The 26,986-nt window shown below is 33.1% G+C and overlaps 1 long non-coding RNA gene across 2 annotated transcripts in view; it reads right to left on the bottom strand.

The window, feature by feature from the left end:
* Window positions 1–452: 452 nt before the first annotated feature.
* LOC135970936 (uncharacterized) overlaps window positions 453–26,986 on the bottom strand; it is a 71,604-nt gene continuing 45,070 nt past the window's right edge. Inside the window, exons 2-4 of one of the 2 annotated variants that reach the window (XR_012435324.1) lie at window positions 6,747–6,871; window positions 3,435–3,522; window positions 453–629 (exon numbers count right to left, since the gene is read on the bottom strand). This is a non-coding gene — a long non-coding RNA (uncharacterized lncRNA). Of the gene's footprint in view, window positions 630–2,983; window positions 3,523–5,869; window positions 5,935–6,746; window positions 6,872–26,986 lie in introns of those variants that run through there. The other variant, XR_012435325.1, reaches the window with a different exon arrangement.

Below are 26,986 nucleotides of genomic sequence, written 5' to 3' on the forward strand. Positions count from 1 at the left end.
ATTGTTGAAATGTATTTGTGACAAAAATATACCTATTATCAAAAAGTAGCTACCCTAAAGAGATAAATTGACCTTTTTTTTAACATTCTGATCCATTTTCAATTAATCATATAATTTTATAGATGATATTATATTCGACTTCCTATGTCACAGAAGGAGAAAAATTCTCAGATTTCCTCTTGTATAGAACAACTACTGAGGCTGGAAAATTTACTCGTATTATCCTTTTGCATAGAAACTGAGTCCCAGGGAACCCTAAATTTGGTCATAACACTCATGACTGAGAAACAATGAAGTATGGATATGGCAGGAGTGGTTTGCAGATACATGAATGTTCTTCCCACTCTATCCTGTTTTTTATTTAAAGTGTGGAAATGGAAGAAGAGTAGGATATAGGCAGATTCTTGAAGAGATGAAAACATAAATTAAAATGAGAAAACAGACACATTAGACACAGAAAAAACACTATCTGTATTATTTCATACGCTATTGTCATAGTGCATTTCTCTAATATTTAGCAACAAGTCAGTATATCCCCGACCTTCAACAAATGAAGCTGCATCTTACTGCTTCCAGGAGTGATAAATGACAGATATTGGTGCCATAATTTTTCACTACTTGAATAGAACCTATGAATAAAATGAAGAAACACATTCAGAAAAATTCTTTAAACAAAATGTCTATGCGTGCTGTTCAGATGCCTTTACAGTAGTGTTGCAAGTTTATTTTCTTTTCTTAAAATCCACTATTTTCTGTTATTTATTACACACAATAATAATGATAACAAAAAAAGTTTATTATCCAACTGATTAGTAATTTAAACATATAATCTCTAGCCTGTCTTTTTAATGCATCCTATGAAGGTTCAATAAATATTGATTGAAAGTGAGCAGTTATGATGATCTTTTTCATGCAGAAAATATGCAATTACTTTAAAAATTATAGTATTAAATTCTACTTCTACATAACAGAAATTTGCAAATCAGCATGTGATCACATTATCAGAAATAGAATGGATCAGAAAATGGTACTCAATAATTTCAATCAGATCCTGTTTTCTTTTCTGTTCCATTATTCCATAAACACCTATCCACACAGAATCTTCTGAAGTCTCCATACAAAACCAAGTATGAACTAGATAAAAGTATGAAGATAATTAAGAATTTTACTGACACATAAAAAAGATTTTTTTTATGTGAAAAAATGTTGAGGTTTTTGTTTTGCACAACCTCAAGCTGTACTATATTTCCATGTGTAAATATAGGCTATAAATCTGTTCAGATAGAAGCTTGCAGCAAAGGCACAGAAAACACACATATGTCTATATATAATGTGTGTGTGCCATATATATACATGTGTGCCATATGTATATATTACAATGTTTAATTAATAAAAATAGTTGGATTTAACACTCATTATTATTATATTATTAACTTTAAAATTATTTGTGAAGGATGTGATTGCTGATTTTGTGTGTCAACTTGCTGGGCCACAATTCCCAGATATTTGGTCAAACATTATTCTAGATGCTAGATGTGTCTATAAAAATATGTTTTTGCACTTAAATTGGTAGTGTTTGAGTAAAGTAGAATGCCTTGCATAATGTTGGTGCACTTGATCTAATCAGTTGAGGTCTTCATAGAATAAAGACTGAACCCACCCAAGGAAGAGGAAATAATGTCAGTAATGTGCCTTCAGACTTGAACGACGACATCGATTATTCTCAAGGTCCCCAGGCTGCCTGACTACCCTGAAGAATCTGGACTTCTTCACAATAATTGAGACAACCTTTCATAATAAATCTCTTTGTATCTCTATGTATTCTGTTGTTTCTGTTTTTCTGGAGAAGCCTGACTAATGCATAAGGTTTATTTTATGTCAGGTTATGGATATTACGATTTACCTGTTATCAACTTGATACCTCTTATATCCTCTTTCACCTTCTCCTCTATTTCATAGCAGTGATGTCTGGAATTATTTCTCAGAATATCCTTTAACATAGATCTTTGTTATCAGTTTTCTATGAGGGAAACTAGCACAAGATCTGCAAGGCAGAACTGAAAAACCGTTATTCCCCGGAGATCATTGGGAGCAGATGCTTGAAGTCTGTAAGCAAGATTCACATGGCTACTCTTAGGGAATGTTCTTGGGAACCACCCACTTTTGACTTGCCAGCTGTGCACAGTAATGGAGGCACACTAACCTCTAAGAGATTCTCCAATTTCTGGGGTAGAACCTGTGAACAACATGCTTCTAACAATGTTTTTTGGAACCTTTCTCCATCAACTTTCCAAAACATGTGTGTGTCTCTACTCCCTGTATTAAAGCTCCCTAAGAACAGAATGGTTTAGTTTTCCTGACACCACTCTAAAGTGATGTACTAGGCACTGAAGATACAAAGACTAATTAAAAAATGACTCTTGCCTGGCAATTTTAACATCTTCCTATACTTCATGTTAAGATACATAATTTAAAATAACTTAAGTATCATTTAACTTGTTTTAATATATTTATTAAACAATGGGGTACAGTAGTTAAATTCACACAGTACCTAAAGTTAGATTACAGTTCCATTTCACAGCTTGGTGACTTTGAGAAAATTATTTTACCTCTCTGGGCCTCAGCATTGTTTTTTAGTTGTTTTTTTTAATTCTTTTTCTTAAATGGCAATACTCAGCTAATATATGTGAGCTATTTAGAATAGTTCCCAGCACACTGAATTTACCATATAAATATTAATTATTACATTATTACTGTTCTTATCATCATTGCAGCTTACCATTGTTCAGCTGAACTAGTATCTCTTCCATTCAGCTTTATGAATGGGGGCTGGTTTTTGTTTTAAAGAACACATGTTTTAATAACAAAATTGTATATCACAAATTCATAGTATTGAATATAAAAATGACATAGTAAATAATGTCATAAACAGTAAAAAATTTTGTAAAGAGTAATAATTTCTTAAATAATTAGCATCCATATAGGTAGTCAATTAATTTTAATTGAGTCTAAAAGATAAATACATATTCAATTAAAATGTATAACTCATTAAGTAGGCTTCAGTGAAATATAAACATAACTTTTTAAAAATAAAAATGAGAAATTTGCATTTCAAATGTGATTAATACAGAATTTCAAATTACACATTGTATTAACTTCTGCTGAGTGAAATATTAACTCTAATATCACTGGTGCTTTATCAACTTTTTCTTGCCAAATAAAATATATATACAAACTTTTTAAATTTTGTGTTGTGTTAGACATTTGCTGTGTAATTTCATTTGTCACTTCATGAATTCTATGAAAAACTCATGGGAATCTCTGCAACTGCTTAAAAGTCTTTAAAGGAGATTTCCTGGCTTTTTGGCCCCATAAAAATTGGAGGCAACAGCCTGAGGGTGTCTCTTATTGAGCTCAGCAGAGAACAGCTTTACCTTGATGGACTCACTTCAGAGGAGTGCACTGAGGGTGAGCGTTGACAGGAAATCTCAGGACAGCAGTGGACAGAGAAGAGATGAAGTACTAAAAATAAAACCAATTGAAGTTAGCAATTACCCAGCCAGAAACTAACTTTGCTCTCTGAGTTCATGTTAGACTCACTTTGGGAATTCCTAGTTATGCATTGAGGATTATCAGTGGGAATCAATATTGGAGCTCTCAACTGGCATATTCAGACATTGATATGATTTGATCTTAGTTCCTTCTAAGCATTGGAAAGAACTTTGAACATTTTCAATATTGATATGTTTAATTAGGTATTATTCTAATCTGTTTGCAGGAAGTATTGGAATTACAAAATAAATTTTGGTATCTTCTTGGTAAACCCCCCAATTTTCCCAAGTATAGAGAATTTATTAATATAATGAAATATTTGTAATGGTATAGGGACACAAAACAAAATGGGGCACTCATTTTGTACTCAAACACAAGTTTTTATTTTACCGGTAACTTTGTAAGATGCCTATCAAATACTGTACATATAGTGAGTACTCAGTTAATAATAGATACTCCCTTCATGACATCCTTTTAGGCCAAGAAACCTAAGATATTCATTTAGCTATCTGAATATAAAAATACAGTAAATGTTATGTTCTAGTTTTGAAAAAAAAGATAAGTGATTAACTGTGACAGGTATGAATTATAGAGTATTATGAATTTATGAAGTATCACAACTTTGGAATTTATTTTACAGATCATTTAAGATATGTGCAATAAAGTTTCTGCTACATTATGCTTAGCTTCTCAGATTCTCTTTTACTTAAATTTATTCTTTGTAGTAGAAGGGAGGTTTTTTACCCCTTCCTTCAATCAATTAAAACCATAATTATCTTTATTTTCATGCTTATCTAAACCTTGTATATTCATTTTTACCTACTAAGTAGTGGAGTTGTATTTAATAATTTCTTGTGTGAGATCTGGTGGTCCGAAATGAAGCAAGAACGATTTTGCGGTCCACACATGTTGTTACTCAACTACTGGCTGACCTCTTTGGTGTGAGACAGCAGCCAGGCCTGCAACTGCTCCACCAACCCTAGATCCTCCTTCATTTTCTCCAACTTCTGGGGCAAGTAGGTAGCATCATAGGGAGGAAGTCTAGCTTCTCCTGCAGGACATCCATACATCATCGAGAGGTAGCAAAAACGGATGTGGGTTTCAGTCTGTTCTTATGATTTCCTGCTTGTCTTTTTTCTTTTCCAGCTTTACATATATCCATCTCTTCCTCACTATCTGCCACAGACTTCAGGGTTTAGAATCAGTCATGGACACAGCAGTCTTACAATGAATGCCTGACTAGCTCCCACAGTTGTAAAAGGTCAAAATCCTTGGACGGTGCCACATTTTATCTGTATATACATTCCATTGGTTTTGCTCTTCTGACTGAACCCTGATACAGTAGATCTTAATATAAATTCTCAAAATATTGCATACTTTAAAGATTGAGATACAACATTTATCTGTGAATAATTCCAAATTAAATTATTTGAATTAATTCAATTACAATTGAATATATTTGAATATATTTACTTGACAATCTATTAGAATTTATAGATAAATGAATGATAAAGACTACTATGGAGTCAGATGTCCCATGTAAAACTGAATGGAAATGGGTTTTTAAAAATTTATCTTGTTTTGTGGCCTATTCACAATATGTTTAAGATCTCAAATTTAACATTAAATGTGTAATTTGCCTTTGAGTTATGTAGAGACAAATAAAATGTCTGTAAATTTCTTTCTGTTACACGTGCATTTTTTTCATTGAGTGCTTTGAAAACATAATTACAGGACTGAGCCAAAGCTTAGAAGTGACATGATAAGTTTGTTTTTAAGAATGATATATCAGCTAAATTACACCAATAGGTGTAATCATGAAGATATCCAGTAAATTTTATTTTAATTTCCTCAAAAAATATTAAACTTACCATAAATTTTAAGATGTTGTTGAAAATGTATGTGAGAAACCTAAAGAAAATTAGGTACCACTTGTTCACCCACTTTAGAAAATGTAAGTGGTTTATAATCATTAATGGGGGCTACATCTGAGGATTTGAAAAAATCCATCAACCTAGTAGAGAAATTTTAGAGAACAAAGTAGCTATAGAAACAAGTTTCCTGAAGTAAAACTAATCATTTATCTTTTTATTCTAGATAAAAAGGTGAAAGCTTCAGTCTTCAAATGACAGTTAGAAAATATGGGAGGAAAATGTTCTTGCTAGGTTGTGATAGTGGTAATTTTTCAGGGAAGGAAAATAATTTCGCGTGTATTCAGAATTTTCATTAGAATCATGAAGTAACAAGGTAATTATACTATAAAATCAGAAGAAGAATTGGGACTAAGTTTGTTACCAGTGGAAGGTATCTGACTTACCAGCAGCAAATCCATATGGATCCGCAGCAACCTCAATTCTTGCGTCCTCAGAAGAAAGAATTTGACTAGGGCATGAGACAGAAAAAGAGACTGAGACAAGTTTCAGAGCAGGAGTGGAAGTTTATTTTAGAAAGGTTTATAACAGGAAAGAAAGGAAAGTACACTTGGAAGCGACCCAAGCGGGCCACTTGAAGGATAAGTGAGGTGTTTAACCATGAGTCCAGCACTTTACAGACTGGCCTTCTTCTGACGTGTTGTACCACTTTCCTATGATTCTTCCCTTTGGATGGACTGCCCGCATGTGCAGTGCCCTCCTTACCCTTGGGAACTGAGTACAGCAGTGTGTTTAGGAAGTTGTACGCATGCCCGCCTGAGGCTTTCTTACCTTTTCCAATGATGTGCCCTGAAAGGTCAGACTCTGCCTTTTTGTCTCTTAATGTGTATGCCCAGGAAATTGGTTCTCCCTGGCATTTGCAATTACCACTTCAGTGGTACAGGTGCGGACCATCAGGAAATGGCTTTTCCCAGTGCAGGCTCTCAATTTATCACTTTTAGAGGGTCAATGTGATCATTGTCAAACCATCACCTGACATTCATGGTGGGTGGGGGAGAGCCCTCTCCTGTCCCGCTCATGGCTGTCTAACTACCTGTAATGAGTGTAGTAATATCAATATAAATACCACTTCAGAGGAGGAGCAATATGGTGGAAAAGAAGGCTCCAGTGATCATCCCCTTCCCCACCCCCCGCCCTCCCCAGGAAAGAACACCAATTTAACAACTATCTACAGAGAAGAACACACACACACACACACACACACACACACACACACACACACCCCTTTATAAGAACCAAAAATCAATTAAGTCCCCATAGTACCTGATTTTATCTTCATATCACTGAAAGAGTCACTGAAGAGATAAATAAAACAATCCAGAATTGCTGATGCCATGCCTCCCTCACTCCTGGCAGCCACAGGGTGATGCAGAGAGTGTCACTGGGTGCTGGGGGAGAGAGAACACAGCAATTGTGAGGCATTAAGCTTATTGCCGTTCTGTTACAGCAGAAAGAAAAACTGGTCCAAACTCAGCTGACATCTGCTTATAGAGGGAGCCTTTAAATCACTGATAGCCAGAACTAGTCCATCACAGTGGTCAGAACTTAAGTTCCTGCAAACTTTGTTACCTGAGCTAAAGTGCTCTGTCTCTAAATGAACTTGAAAAGAATTTGAAAGAACTCTGTGTCTCTAAATGAACTTGAAAAGCAGTATAGGCCATAAGGACAGCAACACTTAGGCCAGTCCTAGTGCTGAACGAGGCCCAGAGACAGTGGACTGAGGAGACACGTAATATACTGAGACATAAGTAGGTGCAGCCATGGGAATGCTGGCCTCGTCCCTCCCTTAACCCCAGGCTGCACAGCTCCTGGCTTCAAAAGAGACCCCTTCCTTCTGCTTGAGGAGAGGAGAGGGAAAATAGGGAGGACTTTGACTTGCATCTTGAATACCAGCTAAGCCGTAGCAGTATAGGGCACCAGTCAGAGTCTTGAGGCCTTGCTTCCAGGTGACATTTCTAGACACATCCTTGGGCCAGAGGGGAACCCACTGCCTTGAAGGAAAGAACCTAATCCTGACAGCACTAATCACCTGCTAACTGAAGAGCCCTTGGGCCCTAAATAATCAGCAGTGACACCTAGTTACTAGATCTAGGACCTTGGGTTAGCCTCTGAGACTTGCTGGCTTCAAGTTAGACTCAGCACATTTTCTAGCTGTGTTAGGTGTAGGGCAAAACTCCTTCTGCTTGAGAAAAGAAGAGGAAAATATAAAGGGGACTTTGTCTTGCAACTCGGGTACCAGCATGGCCACATGGTGATAGAGCACCAAGTGAGCTCTTGCTTCCAGGACTTGACCCTTGAATGGCATTTCTGGACTTTCCCTGAAACAGGAGGAAGCCACTGAAGGTTGAGTCCCAGGGCAAGCAGCATTCACCACAAGACAATTTAAGAGCCCTTGGGCCTTAAAGGAACATCGGAGGTAGTCTGGCAGTAGTCCTAGTGGCCTGGGTGGTGGTAGCTACAGGGTGATCCTCCTCTGCCTTTGGAAGGGCAGGGAAGAGTGGGAAGGACTGCCTCTTGCGGTTTGAGTCCCAGTTCAGCAACAGTAGAATAGAACACCAGGTAGATTTCTAAGGTTTTTAATTCAAGTCCCAGACTTCCTGAGGGCACCTCTGGATCCACTCAGGGTCTGGGGGCATGACCACCCTGAAGGGAAGGACACTGGCCTGACTGACTTTGCCATTTACTGGATTGTAGAGCTCCAGGGACTTGAGTGAACATAGACAGTAGCCAGGGAGTTGATATAACAGGCCTTGAATATAATATAACAGTGCTGTGCTGACTTCAGGTCTGACTCAGGGCAGCGGAGTGGTGGTGGCCACAGGGAGGAGTTCTTTGTAACGCCACCCCCAGCTTTAGGTGGTTCAGAACAGAAAGAGACTTTATGTGTTTGGGAAAAGGTAAGGGAAGATGACAAGAGTCTCTGCCTGGTAATCCAGAGAATTATCATAGATCTTGTCCAAGACCATCAAGATGGTACCTCTACGAATCCGCAAGGGCCACAATGTTACTGGGTTTGTGGAGCCCCCAGCTTAGATGAACACCTAAGTTCTGTCAAATGTCTGGAAAGCCTTTCCATGAAGGACAGGCACCTACAAGCCCAGACAGTGAAGACTACAATAAATACCTAAATCTTCAATGACCAGACACTGAAGAACATCTACTAGGATCAACACTATCCAGGAAAACATAACCTTACCAAGTGAACAAAATAAGGCACCAATCCTGGAGAAACAGAGATATGCGACCTTTCAGATAGAGAATTTAAACTAGCTGTGTTAAGAAAACTCAGAAAAATTCAAGATAATACAGAGAAGGAATTCAAAGTCCTATCAAGTAAATTTAACAGAGAGATTTAAATAATTCAAAAGAATCAAGCGGAAATTCTGGAGCTGAAAAATGCAATTGGCATATTGATGAATGCATTAGAGTCTATTAATAGCAGAATTGACCAAGCAGAAGAAAGAATTTGTGAGACTGGGCAGGTTATTTGAAAATACACAGAGTAAACAAAAGGAAAAATAAAAAACAATGAAATACTCCTGTAGGATATACTAAATTGCCTCAAAATGACAAATTAAGAGTTATTGATCTTAGAGAGGAGGTAAAGAAAGAGTTAGGGGTAGAAAGTTTATCCAAAGAGATAATAACAGAGAACTTCTCAAACCTGGAAAAATATATCAATATAAATGCAACTTCTGGTTTCTAAATGTGTATCTTTGGTTCATCTGGAAAAGATTAATTTCAATTTTCCTTCAGTGCCATCGACTTTCAATTCTATTTATTTACCTTTGCCATCAGACATCATTTCATATCCTTTCTCTATGAAAAAATATAAAGAATATTCCATTAGTCATTTTCATTGGTTATTTCAACTCTCTTCTTTCCATATTAGGACTGAGAACAAGAAGAGGTAAGGTTCCTATGATTAAAAAAACAATATGATAATGCTCAAAAAAGACACATTGATTACCATGTTTTTGATAATATATTCTTACCCTTAGATAATTTTGAGTAAAAGCCATTGTATCTTGTCAAAGGATTTTGAAACACTGAAGATACCCTGCTAGGAGGCTGTGAATTCCTAACATAGAGGAACTCTAACTAAAAAGCCAACATCATGTACTGGAGTTGGATGGAAAGAATGTACATATGAATAGAAGTGTTTAAGTAATCAATAAAGAGAAAAATGTGATTATTGCAAGGATAATATCTTGACACAAAATATACACTTAAACTTTTTAAGTGTAATATAGTAGTCAAACTGAGGAGCCTACTAAATATTTCGGTATCCTACAGAAACAATCTATTTCAAGTAACTGTTCATCTTTAGTCTTGGCAATTTTCACTGGCTCAAAACGATAAGAAGTTCTAACACTGCCAACACCTACACTAGTATCAAATTGTTCCCTTTTAAATTATTTTTATCACTAGATGACAACTTCGTCACAGTAGGGTGACTCAAAAAATTCTCACTTGAACTCCAGCCTGGGTGACAGGATCAGACCCTGCTTTCTTTTTTTTTTTTAATTCTCACTTGCCACTTAAAGCATAATATTAGTGCTTAACCATTTCTCTTGTACTCTTGACTTTATTGTGCTCTAGACTATATTTTTTTCCACACTATGTCCAATAAGTTACAAGCTTGCTCAAATGTGTAATTAAAGTTTTAGTACATTTTTAAAAACTATTACTGAATAAAAAAGTAAATATTAGTGTTGAAAGTGAGTGAAGAATTTCAAAAGATTTGTTCCAGTACGGATACATAATTAGTGAGACATATTTCTGTATGAATGTAGATAGAGTTGCTTCAGTGAATCATGACAATCACTCTTTTGGTCTCTGCATGTTGCTTTACATTAATTATAATAAATACTCACTACAAATATAAAAATATCTGTGACTACATCTGAAACTAAGTCTGAATTTTTCAGTTTTCCAGTTTTTATATATGCCATTAATAAAGCATATATATATATATGCTGATTTTCAGTTTTTATATATGCTGTTATGCATATATGCTGCTTTTCAGTGTTTATATATGCTGTTAATTCAGTCGTTTGAGAAAACAGATTTGCACCTCCAGGTGATCTCCTTCTCTGTCTTAATAGACAGTATGCAATTGTCTTTCACTTTCTCTTCTACTACCTCTTGTTTTAGCCTTTAATCCTTCACCCACTAAAGTAGTTTGCTTGAAGATTGTATCCTTTGTTGGAAAGTTATATATATGCTAAGTGGAGTGTAACAGATGAGTTTTATAATTTGAAAACCTACTAGCTATCAGGTAATAAGCAATGACTCTTGCTAGTTTTATTGACTATTAAAGGCACATTTTATAACCCATGTTTCTGCATATACTTTGTTTTCAAGTTGAAGCTTAAGGTGCTAAATTACATATCATATCTCTTCAAATCATTATTATAAAGCCATGTGTTACATAGAATGGTAAAATAAAATATTCTTACGATCCCCGTTCTCTGTCCCACACTCTCACTCTTAGTTTTCTGATGAGTTTTTCTTTAAAGAAGTTCCCATATTGCAATACAATTTATTATATAGAGTCATGTGCAGTCTATTCACACATCTTAATAATTTTAATAATTTGAGAGAACATGGCATATTATACAAAGGTCTTGGCATTGAGAATTTAGCAAACTTTGTTATTTACTAATTTTGTGTCTATAATCTGTCAAAATCTGATTTCTTACAGGTAAATAGAGTGTTGTGGTGAAGGCTGGGGTAGAGAAAACATAACATATATTTGGAACAGTGACTGGCACATAACAGGTACTTAATAAACATAAATTACACTCTACACATACCTTTATGTTCACATCTTCAATGTGGTATCCAAACTTCACTATTTCAAAGAAAGAAGTATCTATTTTTAATACAAATGTTTCCCTCGTAAAAATTGTTCCAAAAGATGTGCCTGCTCACTACATTTTTTTTAAAAAAATATATAAACTGCCTGATTCAAATGCAATAAACTATAAAAATATTTTTAAAATCATCACTAAGTGTTTGATTCTTTTATATATGGTGATAGTAGTATGCATGTGGAATTTAATTAAATGCCTCCTTCCTCAAAATTGCAATGACAAACTATCTGGTTCTTTCTTTTCAATTAAAGATTGAAATTTATTTTCAAGCAATTATTCTTTTATTGCAATTAAGATATATTGCAGCTCTAATTACATTACATTCTTTTTGAGGCTTAAAACATCAATATCTTAAAAATTATATTTGTAATTTCTGGTGAATGTTATAGTTACTACAATAATGTTGAGTAGATTCATCTCCTTATATTTAAAATGAAAACATACCAGCAGCATCAATGCACCTTTATTTTATAAATTCTTTTCATAATGATTAATCAGTACAACAGTCATTTCCATTAGAGTCTGTTGCCAGTTGGGATTTTCTAAAAGGGATTATATAAAATGTTACAGTCATTAAATGGAACTTTCTCTAAAGTCCATGACATTCCTATGAGGAAAATTAGTATACAGTGTAGTACTGGTAAAGGTGGTATATAGTCACAAGACTACGGAAGTGAAAGAGGGAGTGTAAGTGTAACATAAAACTGGAAAGATTATTATTTGTTTATTATTATACTTTAAGTTCTAAGGTACATGTGCACAACGTGCAGGTTTGTTACATATGTATAAATGTGCCATGTTGGTGTGCTGCACCTGTTAACTCATCATTTACATTAGGTATATCTCCTAATGCTATCCCTCCCCCCTCCTCCCACCCTATGACAGGCCCTCGTGTGTGATGTTCCCCACCCTGTGTCCAAGTGTTCTCATTGCTCAATTCCCACCTATGAGTGAGAACATGCGGTGTTTGCTTTTCTGTCCTTGCTATAGTTTGCTGAGAATGATAATTTCTAGCTTCATCCATGTCCCTACAAAGGACATGAACTCATCCTTTTTTATGGCTGCATAGTATTCCATGGTGTATATGTGCCACATTTTCCTAGTCCAGTCTATCATTCATGGTCATTTGGGTTGGTTCTAAGTCTTTGCTATTGTGAATAGCACCACAATAAACATACATGTGCATGTGTCTTTATAGCAGCATGATTTATAATCCTTTGGGTATATGCCCAGTAATGGGATGGCTGGGTCAAACGGTATTTCTAGTTCTAGATCCTTGAGGAATCACCACACTGTCTTCCACAATGGTTGAACTAGTTTACAGTCCCACCAACAGTGTAAAAGCATTCCTATTTCTCCACATCCTGTTCAGCACCTGTTGTTTCCTGACTTTTTAATGATCACCAATCTAAATGGTGTGAGACAGTATCGCATGTGGTTTTGATTTGCGTTTCTCTGATGGCCAGTGATGATGAGCATTTTTTCATGTGTCTGTTGACTACAAAAATGTCTTCTTTTGAGAAGTGTCTGTTCATATCCTTTGCCCTATTATTATCAATACTGACTACTATTGTTTACAAAGGAATTAATAATTAAACTAAAAATATTTCAAAGAGCCAAGCAGGATTATGTTTCTTAAAAAAAAAAATCTAACTTTCATCTATGTCCATTTTTTTAATCAGTGAATTTGAATTTCAAATATTATCAGTTTACTAGTAAGGGGAAATGCTAATTTCAAAGTTTCAGAAAAGATTACAAAACGTCAAAGTTTTTATACGTATTTTTGTCTTTCTACTTCATAGCATATATATCATTTCAAATAATATATATTAATACATTTATTTTTCTGTTATAAAATGTCAAAGATTTTATATATATATTTTTGTCTTTCTACTTCATAACATATATATCATCTAATTTCATCCTAAATAAGCAAATGCACATTGAAACTGTATGCCTTTTAGAAGGATAAAATAATTTTTGGTAAATTATTTGGTATACAAATGAATCTATTTATAGATTTCAAAATGACTATTTAATATAGTGATGTGAATGTTTAACAATTAGGTGTTGTCTTATTTTTATTTTTAACAAACTTAATTTAATATATATTATTTTATCACTTATGTTTTTAATATATATAAGTAATATTAGTAAACATCTTAGTAATATTAGTAAACATAAGGAATAAAATAATATATAAATATTTATTGTTCCATTGAAAAAATATTTACTACAGTCCCTCAAATATTAAATTAAGTTTGGTTAAAAATAAAAATATGACAACATATAATTGTCTAACATTCACATCACCATATTAGTCATTTTGAAATCTATAAAGAGATCCATTTTGACTTACCCACAGGCATATATTTAAAATATCAAATAATTTACCAAAAGTTATTTTATCCTTCTAAAAGGCATATACTTCCAATGTGCATTTGCTTGTTTAGGAAGAAAAATAGAAAAAGTTCATGATTCCTTATTAATTAAAATTTGTATAATTACTTTCATGTTATTTAAACAGTATCTGGAAGTTCAGCTGAATTCCAAAGACAGTTTTGCCTTGTAGGCCTGAAACAATTCTTTTAAATTAGTTGGAATAAAATTATGTAAAATAAGAATTTTTAAGATAATCTTCTTATAAAATATAAGATGGAACAAAATACTCCTTAGGCACTCAGGTAATTCCAATCCTTGACTTAGAAATTATCTTTAGATTCAAGTAATAACACTCTTGAAACACTACCAAATTTCTAACAACTTTATATGTAACAAGTGGCATATAAACCCAAATTACTCTCTGGAAATGTGGTATCAGTTAATGATAACTCTAAGAAAAATATTCCATGATATTGATAATTTGTGAAGCATTGCACACAGATATAATCTAGAATGGCATATGTTTCCAATATGATTTTTGGAAGGATAAGTAACCACATATTTATCATTACCCCATATTATTTCCACGTTTTTGGGACAGACAACTTAAATCTTTTCTTCTGTTCAAGAATTCACTACAGTAAGCTGAGATTAAAATAAAAGTAACTGAGTTTAAACTGTAACCAACATTGAGAATTGGCTGCAAAGGAGCATTTCTATCTTTTATTTTTAGAGGGACATTTAAAAAATGTGGGACTTTATTTCTTGTCTCCTCTCCATATTTTAATTTTTTTATATACTCATATTAAAATTTTTCTAAGCAACATTTTTCCTATTTTTCTGATTTGTTTAAATTATATTATTATTACTAGAGACAGTTTTAAATTATATTTATATTTATTATATGCTATTGATAATAGTGAGATTAACAGTTTACATTTTTTGAGCAAATACTATGTGCTAGGCCTCAGGCTCAAAAGTTTACCTAAATTTGTGCTTTAATCTGCAGCCTTTATTTAGCAGATTCTGTTATTATCCCTGATTTACAAATTAAGAAAGTGAGATTTGAAGAATTTAAGTAACTTGTCCAGCACAGATAATTACTACTGCTGAACATTTAACTCCAAGTTCTTAAAGTCTTTACTTGGTATACTTTATAAAATAATTTTATTTATTCTCTTTCAGTCAGTAAGATTGTATGACTTCTATTTTAAAATTTAATAAGCGACTTTAGGCATAAAAGAGTAATATAGAATACATTATCTCTATATATTATGTATTTGTATATCAAATTAAATAATGAACACTCATATACATATTAGTATACATAAGGAATACATCCTTGTAGTAAAAATAAAACCCTTATGTATACTGTTCATAATTTTTCTCCTTTCCTCTTGATGTCACCTAAGAAGTAGCAACTTATATTCATTGGCATTTCTTTAAGTTTTACTGCATGTGTGTACCTCTAACTAATATACACAGTTTTGCTTTGGATGTTTAAAAAAACTCATAAGAATGATAATTATACTACGTGTTTTAATTTTTCTTTTGCTATGTGATTTGCTGCTGCTGCTGTTTTTGTATGGTTTGATATATTTGTGACAATAATCTTTGTTATTTGTTTTGTTCCAGTTCATTTATTTTCATGGTTTAATAATATTCCATTATATAAACAAACCATAATTCATTTGTCCTTACTCTTATTGAGAAAGGTTTTTGACCACAACACGTAATGAGGTTCTGAATATTTGTGTCCAGCTCTTCTCATGTAAATATGTGAATATTTCTCTAGGGCCAAGAATAACTGAGAGCGGAGCTGGGTCTTAATTTTCGCACATCTTCTACCCTATTTAATGATGTCAATTAGTTATCAATTTAATTGTGGAAATTTACATGCTTAGAAAAGTATTAATATATTCTATTTCCTATTTCTCATCATTACTACCACCATTTGAGATTGCAAATATTAATTTTTGGCAATCTTCTGAGCCTTAAATGGTTTATAATTGTGCCTACAATTCAATTTTTTTATCCTTGACTGTTAGTGATATTGAACATTTTTTAATGTATGTGTGGATAATACATGTCTCTACCTCTTTGAATTTCCCTTCTGTGTGGATATTCTTTCTTCTTTTTTGACTTGATATGTAACTCTTTATATATATATATATATGTATGTGTATATATATATAGGTGTATATATATGGCAAATATTTTGCTGTTATATTTTTCTTTCACATTTTATGATGTATCTTTATCAAGTTTTAAGGATTTATGTAATATATCCATCTTATATTTATTTTGCAATTATTTTGTCCTATAAAATAATCTTTTTTTTTGCTATTCAAAATAATAAAAATCCCTTATTATATATGCTATAAGCTTAAGAAAGATGTTTTCACATTTAGGTATTTAATCAATATAAAATAATTTTTGTGTATGTAGTTCAGTGGCTATCGTTTTTCATAGAGATCATCTTTTAGCATCACATTATATAGTTATGGGTCTGCTTCTCAATGTTATGTACCCTTTTATTAATAGTTACAGCTATAAGTCTGCTTATTCACTCTATGTGTCCTTTTATTAATTTGCTATATACTTTGGTGCTTATGGCATAGAGTTTTAATCGCTATTACCATAGCATATTCTCATACATGGTAGGATAATTTCCCATATTTTTTTCCATCTTCTCTATATTAAAACCTTTAATCTCTATGTAAATTAGAAAATCAACTCTCAGTTTTCACGTAAAATTTGGGTTGATATTATATATTGAAGTTACATGGTTTTCATAGACAAAATTTGAGGACTTCTACACATTTATTCTATCGTCTTCCTATTCATTAATATAATTAAGCTGTTCATTTGTGATTTTGTTTCATGTTGGTCAATTTTTTTTTTTTTTTTTTGGACGAAGTCTCACTCTGTTGCCCAGACTGGAGTGCAGTGGCGTGATCTGGGCTCACCGCAGCTTCCGCCTCCCAGGTTCACACAATTCTCCGGCCTCAGCCCCCCGAGCAAGCTGGGACTACAGGCATGAGACACCATGTCTGGCCAGTATTTTAAAAAATAATGTTCTCCATGAAAGTGAAATATATTTCAAACAGCAAACCTTTGGCCATTGATCTCAATACTGCTTATATTGTGGTCAGAAATCATGGAATGCTACATATTCTTTGAAAATTACAAAGATTTTATTTATAGCCTAGAGTTTAGTTTTTTAAATAAATAAATAATATTCACAAATGTTCCATCTGTGCTTCAAAAGTATACATAATTTCAAATTGTTTTTATATAAAACTTTCTATGCATATATGTACATACATTTGTATGTATGTATTGGATCCTACTACATCACTCAAACTTTCTCTAACCCTGTTACTACTTGGACTGATTAACTTGCTGAATAACAAGAGAGATGTATTTAAAATCTTCAACTGTGACAGGGAATTTGTCAACTGGTATGCGTAATTACCTTAAAACTGTGTTATCTTGATGATATATTATTAGGTGCATGTATACTTTGAAACATCATTACTGTTGAATTAAGCATTATAAAGTATTAGGTACCTATTTGTTTAATAATGTTGTTTCAATGAATTCCATATTTTTAATATTAACATGACCTCATATATTTTCTTAGTTTGCAGTTTTCCCTTGCACATTATTTTACAACCTTTAACTTTCAAGCTATCCATATCCTTATTTTTAGATACCTTTTAAGTAAATAGTACATACTAAGATTTTTACCCAATTTTGTAATCTACATTGACATTTCTTATAATTATTATTGACTTAAATTTATACTTTAATTTATAATTTTCTTGTTGAATGCATCTGCTTTATTCTTTTAGACATTCTTTTGAATAATTATAAATGAATGAATAAGTATAAAATATGTAAATATAGTATAGAAAAATCTTCTTTATTCTTTTCAAAGTAATTTGTTAATTTTTAAGGTCTCTTGATCATTGCTCACATTTTTAAAATGATCTTTCATCTAGTATTACGTTTATCTCTTTTCAACTTGTTTTATATATTCTATATGTAATTGAATATCCAAGTCTCTGTCATGTATTTCTACCCCTTGTTACTTCTGCTGACTCACGATGCTTGCTAGTCCATACATTTTCCTTTTTCTTTCAAAACATTTAGAACTCATATCACTTTGCTGTTAATCTGTAGAAATCAAAATAGCCTAATATGTATATTTACATTTTGTCAGAAATTATGTGTTTTTGTTCTATTACTTGTCCCGGAATGTGACAGGTTGTGTTACCTTAACTAATAAAGATGCTGCATTTATATATTTTCCTTTTTATTCCTTTATCTTTCTAAATATTCAATAAAATTAAAGTAGTCATATAATTTACTAATCTAGGGAGTAAATTAGGGGCAACTGGATAAGGCATGGACTATACTATATAGACTATTATATATCTGACATTAACTATTTTAAGAATAATGTGTGTTATATATGTTTTAGGCCAATAATTATTTTAGAACAAATGACTCATTGGCATTATGTAAAGGCAACTTGTTTTTAGCAAGTTTGGAGATTATACTTTTCTCATTTATAATTGGTAGACATTTTTCCATTTTCTTTGATAAAAATAATTTTAGAAAAGACAGACGAGCCTGAATCTGGCTTAACAGTTTCTGAATTGATAGTTTCCTTTTACAATAATCATCATTTATTCATATTTTTGGTTAATACAAAAATTATAAACATTCAATAAATATCAATATTTATACTTTTATTCTATTGTCAAATATTTAAAATAATCTATTCATAAAAAACATTTATTAATCACACATAATTTAAATTGAAGTAAAACATTTTAATATCATGAAAATAGTGAAAGATTATTGATCAACTATTATGTTAATGCTGAGATACGAAAATATAAATTATAAATTAATATCATATGGTCAAAAAATATGAGATAAATTATGAGTAAACTTAGTCTTTGTTAAGTTTTATGTGATCCCAGATTAGATGGCATAAACTGATAGTTTAAATAAGTGAGAACTATTGGGCCTGCTTTTGTGGAACTTATTTTCCATTTCTTTAGACATTTTTATATCTATTCCCTAAATATTTTCTGAATTCTCCATACAAAATAATCTAACTGATTCATAGATATCACATTGATTATTTTAAATAACAAGTAGGCTACTCTAACACCCATTACTTTTGCCTCATCTAGTCATGTCTTTTAAAAGAGATTTTTTTAGTATTTTTAATTCTTTTCAAATTCTTGCCAGTCCGATGTTTGTTTTTTGAAACGTGCTTACTTTCACTACATTTCTAGCAGTAATTTGACTTTTGTGTCTATTTCTTAGTAATCCTCATTATGTTCACACACTTCTATCCTTAGAAATATTTTTTCCTTTGTAATAACAAATAATAATGACTTCCGATTATTAAATGAACACAATTTGAACTGATTATTCTTCCTATTTCAAAATCAAATTCAGAAAGTTTTTCATACTTAATGCTGATCTTCTGAGTATGGACATCTCACTCTTGGAGATAAATCCATATGGAGAATTTTTCATTTATCTTAAAATATTTTATTAAAGCTCTAATCTCATTTATGAGTGGCACGTGAGTAGAGCCAAGTGTCAGTCACCTAGTGAGATGGATTAACTTGCTTATCATCGCAGCAGAAGGAACGTGCCTTCAGGTTTGTGTGCATGCATGTGTGTATGTGGTTGTGTAATAACCATAATTGAGTGCTAATTTATTTATCGTATTCTGAAAAAACATGTCCTGTAATGGCAACTCGGTTGAATGAGGGTTTGAATTCTGGTAGCCTCCTCCTTATTTTATTTTATTTCTTTCTATAATTGTGATTGAAATATAAAAAAAAAGATATAACTTAAAGAGATTATAGACTACAATTTTAAAACATAGATTAGAGTCTGCATTTGTTCCTATACATCTACTCAATATATTTCTTTATCTCTTAGATTTTGTATGGCGAATAAATGCTTTGTTAGTAGTTGATATTATTAAGCAGTTCTCACTAATTTAAATTGGTCCGAAATAATAAAAGTAAACTTATTTGAGATAAAGTTGATCTTTGGAGGGCATTAAAATTATTCACATGTAAAAGACCTCATATATGATTACTGGTTTATTTTGTATTATTTTAGGAGATATATAACAAATATGCTATATTTTAAATATTTATTTTTGAATTGTCTGATGCAGTACAAATTATCTATAAAGCCTATGCTATTTAAGTTGGTTATTTAATATTTATAATTAGTTTAATTGTCTACTTTTTGGAGTAAGATGATCTTGTAAACATTTCGCAAGGTTCCAAATCTCCTATATTTAAGACTTACAGCATCTGAATTTTTACGCTTTGAATCTCTTTCTAGGTTTAGTTATATGAAAGGGAATTTCCATACACATATTGTAACATGTCAGTAATGAAACACATTTTGTTTCAATGCATTGAACTTTTTTGCTATATTTGAAATCATTTTAGAAAGTATTTTTTTTTTTTTTTTTTTTTTTTTTTTTTTTTTTTTTTTGAGACGGAGTCTCGCTCTGTCGCCGGGGCTGGAGCGCAGTGGCCGGATCTCAGCTCACTGCAAGCTCCGCCTCCCGGGTTCACGCCATTCTCCTGCCTCAGCCTCCTGTGTAGCTGGGACTACAGGCGCCCGCCACCTCGCCCGGCTAGTTTTTTGTATTTTTTTTAGTAGAGACGGGGTTTCACCGTGTTCGCCAGGATGGTCTCGATCTCCTGACCTCGTGATCCGCCCGTCTCGGCCTCCCAAAGTGCTGGGATTACAGGCTTGAGCCACCGCGCCCGGCCTAGAAAGTATTTACATGCATTTTCAATCTGTTTTTCCCATTAAAGAGTAGCATGCTCGGCCGGGCGCGGTGGCTCAAGCCTGTAATCCCAGCACTTTGGGAGGCCGAGACGGGCGGATCACGAGGTCAGGAGATCGAGACCATCCTGGCTAATATGGTGAAACCCCGTCTCTACTAAAAATACAAAAAACTAGCCGGGCGAGGTGGCGGGTGCCTGTAGTCCCAGCTACTCGGGAGGCTGAGGCAGGAGAATGGCGTGAACCCGGGAGGCGGAGCTTGCAGTGAGCTGAGGTCCGGCCACTGCACTCCAGCCCGGGCGACAGAGCGAGACTCCGTCTTAAAAAAAAAAAAAAAAAAAAAAAAAAAAAAAAAAAAAAGAATAGCATGTTCATTTGAGTTTTTGGTAATTTTAAGAATTTGTGAGTTATCTATCCTGCATATTAACATCAGACTATTTTATAGTCCGCCTACTTTATAATAAAGGATTAAAAAGTGTTTGTTACTATAGCTAATTTTGAAAAATAAAGTGGGATGGAATATTCAGAAAAGTCTATTCGCCTCTGACATATTGCCACTGGCCATGATAGCTCTAAAATTTCGGGTGAAGCCCCCTTTGGCATATTTTGGAGTGATTCCTGTACTCCTCACTGAAAGTTGGTAAATTGCTTGTGTATTCATTTTTTATACTCACTATTTTAATTTCATGACCATTGATTTTACTCTATTTTGCTATTCATTGGATGCTATCATTCCAATAGTCCCCTCCTATAATTGTTCTTGTATATATTTTAATATCTACTAGGTTAAACCTGCTTTGTTATTCTATATAAACTGAATAGAAACTCATTTTATTTTATTTCATAATTTATTCTTTCAAAAGAATGTTTCTGATATCAATACATCTGGAGTTTTAATTGAACTCATATGCCAACAAATACATATGTGTTTATATTATATATAATATGTCTATTATTAGACATAACTTTAAAGTAGTTGATCTAATTATGAGAATGTCACTCCATCCTGGAAAAGCTGGCATATTGACAAAATTACTGTATTACACTGATTCTAAGATACTTTTGCAAATAACATTTTGATACAAGATACATTTATAATTGATGATATAATAACATCTTTAAATCTGGGGCTCTATAGTTTTAGTGTTATGTAGAATATTGGTGTCTTTCAAAAAGAAGGAAACATTACATTACATGAAATGAGTTAACTTTTTTCTTAACTTTTACAATGTTTTGTAATTTTATATTACTACCATTTACATATTTTGTTTACATTTTTCCTATGTGATGATAATACTATTGTTACTTTGGGATCTGAATCTGTGTGTGTGTATACACATATGCTTGCACACAGCTTCTTTTTGCTTATAGGTGCCTTGAATTTTCTGAAATTAGTCATTTAAAAACGTTTTACTTTTATTATTTTTATTTCAAATGGTCAGTCATCTCAATTCAATATGTGCTTTTGAACCATCGTCTTTAAAAATTCCATTGATTTTTTTCTGCCACTCAAACACAAAGATTGGTCTTTACTCAGAGTTGGTTTACAGTCAGGTGGATATTGGCATGATGTTGGCTGATATTTTGTTAACTTCTGCTCAAAATTTTATGCCAACATTGAGGTGGTGCCCTGAATATGTATTCTTATAAATGCACAATGTTAGTTAGGAGACTAAATAGTCTAAGTTGAATCAAAAGTTTGTGTTATTGTAAGCAGTTAGTATACAGTTTTATTATTCTGCTACTTCTCTGAATTTGGTATGATTTTCACAATAAGAAAAAATCCTGTAACCTCTGGCCTTTGCCAGAAGAGGTTCCACACCATAAAATGTTAAGACAATCTTCTCATCAATGCTAGTAGAAGCCAATTACTACCTGTTTATAGAGTTGGAGAAGGACTCATGTAGTGTGCACCTGATTATCCTATGAACTGATTGAATTAGAGTGGATGCTTCTCATATTTATTCCTTGTTCATCACTCTATTTTACACAGACCTCTTTTAGTTTGGTCCCATCTGTGGGCTCTCTAAAAAAAACAGTCATCAAGGATTTTGAAAAGACTATGATTCTAACCCTTAGTTTCTAGTCGTGATGAAGATTCTTTACTTCATTTTGTTTAGTTTCTTATTTGTATTTGTTTATTTTGAGGATCTCTTCTGTATAAATTTCAAAGAAATAAGGAGATATGCATGTGGTCAAATTATCATCTTGATCAGAGTTATCAAGACAAAGAAAATAAGCTTCTTCTTTTTTTTTTTTTTTTTTCCCAGCTTACTGTTAAGGACTGCTGTTTTCATTCTGCAATTGAATCAAATTGATTGAACAATTAATTGGAAGGTCTCATATTTAAAATCTCAGGACAGGGATAGGTACTGACTGACATGCTGCTCTTCAAGCATGGCGAGTGTCTAGTCCTCCCTTTCGAGAGAGTCTGCTTACCTGTTTGCCTTGGCAACTGTTAGTTACTGCTTTGGTCTCCCAGGAACAGTTTTCTCTTGGTGCTATCACACAGAGATTAATGCAAGAATGTGATAGATCTTTCCCAGCAGGTCAATAGGTAAAGAAAAGAAAAAAGTTGCAAAACTCCCATAAAGACAGGTTTGCATTTTCTTGCGAAGTAAGTTGTATATCAAGAGTCTTTGAAATATTTTCTTTTGTTTTCATAAATGTGAAAGCCAATGTGATAAAATAAAACACAAGTGCTGTGTAATTATGTGACAATTAAGAGAAGCCTTAATATATATTTCTTTTTTAGAGAAAAAGTTACTCATTTAGAATGGTGTATTGGTGCTGCTATTGATGGTATTATTGATGATACAAGTACTGTTGGTCCATCATTTATAAATAATTTATTTGAAAAGTTATACCAAAAGTTATTTCAATTTATTTTTTAAAGACTGAAGAAAAAACAAATTAACTAAACTCAAAATCTTAACAGATCACACTTGGATACTGGTGGGGAACTCCGAATGCTGATTTAATCCAAACTAAATGACTATTTTGTGAGTTATTTGTTCGATTTAAGGAAAACAGGAAAAGTTGAAGTTGGCTCACACATTCCAAGTCCCTTAAACAACTTCGATCAGGCAAGGAGTATGTTAGGAACTCCGTTCTGGTTTTGTGGTGTGATTTTGGTTTATAGATGGCTTTAGCCTCTCTGTAGCAGACCGGGTATCGAATGTCTTAGCGGTGACTCAGGGAAGTCAGAGGCCTGCCATTTAGTTCTGATACATGCACTGAGTCTTGTCTCACTTTTCTGGTTTACATTTCAGTTTTTCTTTAAATTATAGCCTTGTTCAGAACCCTGACCTTCGTATGGTTCTGGCAGTCTTTTTGGCTCTTGCTATCTTTTCCCTATTTGTTACTTTAACTTTAGGCTGAAGCCTTATCTCACAGTTTTTGTTTTTGTTTCGGTTTGGTTTTGATCACCACGATTAATTATACTGCCATCTATCTAACTTCTAGCATTTCCTAACAGCCATAATGTCTGTTATTCTCTACCATAATAAACCTGCTGAATATAAATCAATCATATAAATCAATCAAAAGTGTCAATAATAAGCAAGCAAAATAAAATTAAAATTTTTTTACAGTTTAAAGGCATTCCCAAAAGTTAGTTCAGCTCCTAAAAATTTATTTCTATTTCTGAATTTTTATTCTTGTTTGCTTGTCTAAATGGGAAATTAAATATGTTTCTTCATCAAGTAATGGTTAATCCTTTTTTGTTTATTAATAATTTGAGAATATTAATCCAAGAGTACGTACCCACAGTCTTAATATTTCCTCCAGAGACTATTCAATATGGGGCACCATTTTTTTTCATTATCTACTTTTATGTTTTTGCGTTAGTTTACCAGGAATAGATGACAACTTTTATGGTACATTGGCTCTACATTTAAACTTCAATGTATTAATGAGAGATAGGTTTTGTTTTTGCTTTTGTTTTTAACAAATAATACAAATTATTTGTGAATATAATTGTATTTCCAACAATTACAGATGTATTCAATATATATTCCATTTTGTCTACAACAATTAAAAAAATGAAAAGTATGAGATACAATGATTTCAGAATTGTATTTCATATAATTGTATGAAGAAATAAATCTGAAAGCTTTCATTCAATCACTTTCGCATGCTTTTGAAATGCATTTATATGAGGCCTATTATTTGGTAATGTGGATCGGAAGTGAAATAAATCGGGGGACCCAATACCTCAATTATTCATCTAGATCTCTGATCATAGAACATCTACTACTGTATTTATAGCCATAATCGCTTCTGATCCTTTAACAGAAGAGTCTATTGTAATTAGTTCTGGTGCAAATAAATTTTCATTCTTTGACACCTTCTTCTTTCTAAATATGGCCCAAAGGTGTATTATAATTTCTGCACATATCACTGCATGAATCTCATGTAACCTGGAGAATTTTAAATATAGAAAACTTATGTTTCATTCTTTTTTTTTTTAGAGACAGAGTCTTGCTGTGCCACCCAGGCTGGAGTGCAGTGGTGCGATCTCAGCTCACTGCAACTTCTGCCTTCCAGGTTCTAGCAATTCTCTTGCCTCAGCCTCCCGAGCAACTGCAACCACAGGTACATGCTGCCATGCCCGGCCAATTTTTTGTGTTTGAGTAGAGACGGGGTTTCACCATGTTGCCCAGGCTGCTCTCGAACTCCCAAACTCAGGCAATCCACCTGCCTCAGCCTCCAAATTGCTAGGATTCCAGACCTGAGCCTGTACATGGCGCCCGGTCGTTTGGTTCATTAAGAATGTCAAGCACCATCAATTTTTTAGTTTTAACTGTTGCAATATTAATTCTAACTGTTGCAATTAATTACTAGAAATATTTATTATAAATATATTTTAATGTCACTAATTCAAAAATAGAAAGAAAATTAATGTTTCCAAGTAAATACTCACCTCTAGCCCTGTGGTATAGTTTGCGGTTGGGTGGAGTGATGTCTCCAAGTTTGTTATTTTTGCTTAGGATCGCCTTGTCTATTCAAGCTAATTTTTAGCTTTACGTGAATTTTAAAATACTGTTTTTAATTCTATAAGACTGTCAGTGGTGGCTTAATGGGAATAACATGGAATTTATAAATTTCTTTTGGCAGTATGGACATTTTCACGATATTGATTCTTCCTATCCACAAGTATAAAATGTTTTTCCATTTGTTTATGTCTTCTCAGAGTTTTTTGAGCAGCGGCTCGTATTTATCCTTGAAGAGGTCTTTCACTTGGCTTGTTAGCTGTACTCTGAAGTATTTTATTCTTTTTGTAATAATTGTGATGGAAATTCATTTGTGATTTGGCTCTTGGCTTGCATGTTGTGGGTGTATAGGAATGCTAGCAATTTTTGCACATTGATTTTGTATTCCGAGAGTTAACTGAAGTTGCTTATCAGCTTAAGAAGCTTTTGTACCAAGACGATTGGGTTTCTAGATATAGGATCATGTTGTCTACAAACAAAAATATTTTGACTTCCTCTCTTCCTATTTCAATATCCTTTCTTTCTTTCTCTTGCCGATTACCCCGGCCAGAACTCCTACTACTATGTTGAATAGGAGTGGTGAGAAAAAGCATCATGTCTGGTGCTGTTTTTTCAGGGGGAATGATCCCAGCTATTGCTCATTCAGTTCAATATTGGTTGTGTTTTTGTCAGATATGGCTCTTATTATTTCGAGTTATGTCCCTTCAATACCTAGTTTATTGAGTTTTTAACATGAAGGGCTGTTGAATTCCTTCAAAGGCCTGTTATGCAGCTATTGAGATAATCACATGATTTTTGTCTTTAGTTCTGTTTATGTGATGAATCACATTTACAGTATGGCACTGGTACAAAACAGACACATAGACCAGTGGAAAAGTATAGAGAGCCAATAAATAAGACTGCACATCTACAACCATCTGGTGTCTGATAAACCTGACAAAAACAAGCAATGGGGAAAGGATTCCCTATTCAATAAATGTTGTGGGGAGAAGTGGCTAGCCATATGCAGAAAATTGAAACTGGGCCTCTTACTTATACAATATGCAAAAATCAACTCAAGATGGATTAATGACTTAAATGTAAAACCCAAAACTATAAAACCCTAGAAGAAAACCTAGGCAATACCATTCATTACATAGGCCAGGGCAAAGATCTCATGACAAGGATTCCCAAAGCAATTGCAACAAAAGCAAACATTGACAAATTAGGTCTAATTAAATTAGATTGTCTAACTTAATTTCTGTAGTTTCTTCTGCACAGCAAAATAAACTATCAGCAGAGCAAATAGATAACCTACAGAATAGGGAACAATTTTTGAAATCTATGCATCTGACAAAGGTCTAAAATCCAGCATCTATAAGAAACTTTAACACATATATAAGAATGAAACAACCTC

Source organism: Macaca fascicularis, chromosome 5 (assembly GCF_037993035.2).
Source record: "Macaca fascicularis isolate 582-1 chromosome 5, T2T-MFA8v1.1".
In the NCBI taxonomy this organism is placed as follows: domain Eukaryota; kingdom Metazoa; phylum Chordata; class Mammalia; order Primates; family Cercopithecidae; genus Macaca; species Macaca fascicularis.